This window comes from Periplaneta americana, chromosome 2 (genome assembly GCF_040183065.1).
Source record: "Periplaneta americana isolate PAMFEO1 chromosome 2, P.americana_PAMFEO1_priV1, whole genome shotgun sequence".
Lineage (NCBI taxonomy): Eukaryota > Metazoa > Arthropoda > Insecta > Blattodea > Blattidae > Periplaneta > Periplaneta americana.
The window spans coordinates 117,697,024-117,701,636 of record NC_091118.1 but is presented as its reverse complement, the minus strand read 5'-3'; positions in this window follow the sequence as shown (position 1 = coordinate 117,701,636).

The following is a 4,613-nucleotide window of genomic DNA, read 5'->3' as shown; positions in this document are numbered from 1 at the left end:
GTTTCTCAAAAGTATTGCACATAAATAAACCGTGTTCAAGTCATTTTCTTCTATTAATTCAACAATGCTTTATCATTCATCACACCAAACTGCAACTTAATAAGTCTTTGTAAAGAAAACTATGCTCATACCAATAACCTTAAATGCTTAATGCCTCTTGGTAACTCCTCACATTGCATTTCTACTTACGAAAATGTAAACTACGAATAAAAGGGTAACATGACTCCTGGAACACTATGATTCAACACAGAATATTGTAAAATTATTTCTTTATTCGTTAGAGGTTTTATATTGCATTGGTAAGAGAAGAATAATATTAATGTAACATTTATTAAAAAAAAATAGATATGAAATTACTAAAAAAAAAATTTAACCTAAAAGATTAAAATTTCATAAATTGTTTCCTAAAGTACTGTTATGAAACTACAAACAATGGAGATTATAAATGTAAGATACAGCTAAATTGAGGTAGTGTAGTTTGTGTTTTATTTAAAGACTCGCAGGATTATTATTATTATTATTATTATTATTATTATTATTATTATTATTATTATTTATATTTGGAAATATTTCGTAGATTAGTGAAGTGCTATATTAGAAAAAAAATTAATGCTCAGATAGTACGAAAGGCAAATACAAATCTTCATTAACGTCATTCCTAATACAGCTATGGTTACAGATTTTATCACAGTAGTACTTGTATATTAATACAAAACCTTGATCATATATTAAAAAGACTCATTATTTTTAGACACCTATTCTGAAATTGCGCAGATCTAGTCATTTATACAATAATATAACAAATATGCACTTGCCAAATGTTACCTCAACCTACTGTGAGAAACATTCTTTTAATCACTAGTCCTCGGTATGTATTTATAGTGTTTTGTAAATGTTGTGTTCAATTTTTGCAATATGTGTCATTTAGCTTTACAGAACTGCAGTATTATGAACTCAGTGTACGAAGTTATTAGCAATTAAAGGTAAATTATATGTATGTTATCTCACCTATGTTTGTTGGTTGTTTGAAAGAACACATTAAATACATTAAAAGAGATACATTGGTAAAACTTAATTTTAATTTTTTTTACATTAATATATTGATCACCCTATTAGTTTCCTTCATTACACATTGCAATCAAGAGTAAAAAAAAAAAAAAATCCATGGCGTTACAGCCCTTTGCAGGATCAAGACCGACCAGCCGGCTGCTGGCCTCACGTCCATATGCCGAAGCAGAAGTGGACAATCATCCAACCGCATCACCGTTTTTGGTGTGTGAAATAAGTAATGGGAACGTTAAGTGCGAGTGTTTTACATTTGCTGCAGTCAGTCTGACAACTGTATTTGGCATATGGTTGATGTGATGTGTATAGGAAGTGGTACCATTCTCAGCTGCACTATCAACATGCTCACAAACAGGGCACTATATATCTAGGACACAAGCCAAAAATGCTGCCGCCAGCTATATCATGTGGTTAGCATGCTGATTCCCACAGCCGTTACAGCTGATTTGCGAAACCAGATTTTTGCAACCTATCGTAGCTCCCAAAGTGCATCACAATGCTGGGTCGGCACCAGTCCCATACACTGGCCGAAGTTTCATGAGAAAATTTCTTCCCCCACGGGGACTTGAACCAGCGTGCATTCTGTAACGTGAGTCCTAGGCAATCAAGAGTACAGTATTTTAATTTCGTTGCTCAAACATCCAAAATACAATAATGAATTCAAACATTAACATCTGGGATATAAATATCAGCACTATAAACAGTGCAAAAGAAATGCAAAGAGCAAGCAGTGATACGTCCTTCTATAATATAAGTTCTGATTACTAAAGCCAGGAGTCCAAACTACTGAGTTCGTTGCATGTTTCCTGTTTGTAGCGATAGCAGTGACCTCATCCCCAATCAGTAATAAGAAGTTTGTGAGCCTATAGATACTAAAAAGTGAGGATTGTTTCGAGAAAGTTAATACATAATATGATAATCATGCCTGTGTTAAAAATGGACTTAACCATATAAGATTAAAATACAGTAGAACTCTGATTTATCTGTTGCCCTATTAACTGCAGAAAAAAAAATATGAAATAGACCCTATTGCACATGTTTATATATATTTTAAGAGAGGGGTATTAAAAACCTTTACCATTACACAATGTGTAATAGAAATTCTGCTGCTGCTAGCAACAGAAGTAAGTTATTTGTGGAAGAGGTGTTTTTCCCAACTTGTGAAATAGTCATACCTTCTTTCAAAGAAATTACCCCAATAACGTCCACATAATTGCTAACCCTTGCACCATTCAGTCTTTTTTTCCACGGGTTGTGCTAATTAGCAGTTTAGGAAAGGAGAATCTATGATTCAACTCTTCTCAAACGAGAATACCAGATAGGTATTACAACTGTGCTTCATTTAATAAAAAACAGTAATGTTCTATGTACATATTACTTTACTTCATTGTGTTTATTAGTTATATAATCAACATAATGTTGTATAGTGTAGTGTGTACTATAAAAAATATCAATGGTTGCAGTACCGCAGGAACTTTAAATTACGAAACTATAAATATTATGCACTTAATTTATGAATTTCTTTATGGTATGCATTATTCGATCTTTTCGATTAACCGTTCAGTCCACCCCATGCATTACCATGGATAATTGAGGCTCTACTGTAGTATCATCGGCGTGACCTTAGTTTCTTAGCCTCCCTTTCAACAGCCATCCATTCACTTTGGCTTATGGCCCTTGCTTTCCAATTCCTTATGCCTGTCTTTCGTAAGTCTGTCCTGTAGTATCATCGGCGTGACCTTAGTTTCTTAGCCTCCATTTCAACAGCCATCCATTCACTTCGGTTTATGGCCCTTGCTTTGCAATTCCTTATGCCTGTCTTTCGTAAGTCTGTCCTGTAGTATCATCGGCGTGACCTTAGTTTCTTAGCCTCCCTTTCAACAGCCATCCATTCACTTCGGTTTATGGCCTTTGCTTTCCAATTTCTTATGCCTATCTTTCGTAAATTTGTACATCATCCAGCTATCATAACCTGGGTCTGCCAACTTTCCTCTTGCCATCTAGTTTAGCATTTAGTATCATTTTGGGCAAATGTGTATTGTTCATTCTGCATACATGACCCAACCATTCAGTACATCTAGGTTTTATGTCTATAACTATATCATTATCTTTATTCTACTGTAGTCTGGAATGTAACATTTTAAGGACAAATTTTAGAGCAGTACAGGATCACATTACATTATAACAGAGAATATTAAAAATAAGGAAATATATTATTTATATCAGAATACGAACATAGTTTCCAAAATTAAAATAAAATGATTGAGGGTCAGCCATGTTATCACAGACCGAAAACAAAGAAAATTAAACTAGTATTCCAAGAACCTACAGGAAAAAGACCTTTAAGCAGACTCCAACAAAATGCTGTTATAGACTGAGTGGGGACTGGCACAAGTCACGCACATCTAGACCAAAGAAACAGGCCCATTGTGGTGCCTCTAAATTTTGACATCTACAAGAAATAGTCTGTAGATTTTGCCTGGAGCCCCTTTTCAGTGACAGGATTCCTTCATGTGCCATAAATCTGTAACATCGCCAGCTTTATTTCCTTTAGAAATGAGTCCTCCTAAGTATTTTTGTTGTCCTTGAAACACCATTGCCTCAGCCAAGTTTAAATTTAACTGCAAGATATTGTGACAATTTAGAAAATGTTCTCATAACTCTCGAAATTACAGCCAAGGCAGAAGGGCTTAGAACTACATTCTGAATGCAGCAACCAAGAGCTTCGTAGTAGATTTGGTGGTGGTAGCGGCAGTGGCACTGAACTCATGAGGACTTCCTCTGCATGTAATTAGTGCTAATAAGATGTACGAAAGTAGGTTGTTTAGTCAACTGTCCGAAGACATGTTGGAACTTCATAAGTGACATCAGTAAGGTGCCGTCCATGAGATAAGGTAGGGTGGCCAGTTCCTTTCCCCCTCCATTACACACATCGCTGACTAGTAACATATTTCACTAATTAGAGGTCAGATGTATATAAACAATTATTCATCCTCTTAACATATCGTCAAGTGAAATGTGCTGCTCGATAAATGATAATAGATGTACATATCAGCCATAAACTCAATCAGATGTATGAAAATAGGTATACATCGAAATTGAATCAAAAGTAGATCAGGATTTTATTACAGTGAATCAATATGTTAAACAACCACAGACTAATGGCTGTGTGGTCTAGATAATCATTGTCATGCAGGCCAAGGTTCGAATCCCAATCAGACTTAGGATTTTTCAGTTGAATCCATGGTGACACTTGTGGTGGACAAGGTTGCAGATGGGATTTGTGTCGGAGTTCTCCCATTTCTCTGATTTTATTATTATTGTTCGAAGTATCACATTTTTTAATTTAATCAAAAATGAGTTGTTACTTCTCCCAATAGCTGTTGGAATAACCTGGTCATCAAAATCATATAATATACAATAAACACACTTGTGTGTAGTAATGTTTAAAGACATACTATGACATAACACATAGAGTAAGGCCAAAAGAGAGTTTGAGCCAGTATTGTGGATTGCCTCCGGCATAGTTCACTTGCAAGAGCATTCAG